Raw genomic sequence first — 308 nt, 5'->3', positions numbered from 1 at the left:
CTATATCTTTTGATAGCTGGGCACCATCAGCTTTCTTCACCACATTTGCTTATGCACACATTTTGTCTTCAGCAATCGTGTTGGGAAGGTGAGTATCACAGAATGCCAGACTGTTAGAACAAAGTGTTCTTGTGTTGAGGGAGTACTTGAGGCGAGGCCCAATGTCCATCTGCAACCTTAATTCTTAACACATAGATATAAGTACATAGATCTATTCCCCTCTCGTTATACATAAATATATTTACATATGTAGATGCCTGTATTTAAACCTCTATAAATGTCCTTTGCCTCCTGGTTCTTTCCTCTAT

This window comes from Echinops telfairi, unplaced genomic scaffold (assembly GCF_000313985.2).
Source record: "Echinops telfairi isolate 266 unplaced genomic scaffold, ASM31398v2 ScPeMD7_7458;HRSCAF=8496, whole genome shotgun sequence".
NCBI classification, from domain to species: domain Eukaryota; kingdom Metazoa; phylum Chordata; class Mammalia; order Afrosoricida; family Tenrecidae; genus Echinops; species Echinops telfairi.
The sequence above is the reverse complement of the archived record's forward strand: the minus strand, read 5'-3'. Positions refer to the sequence as shown.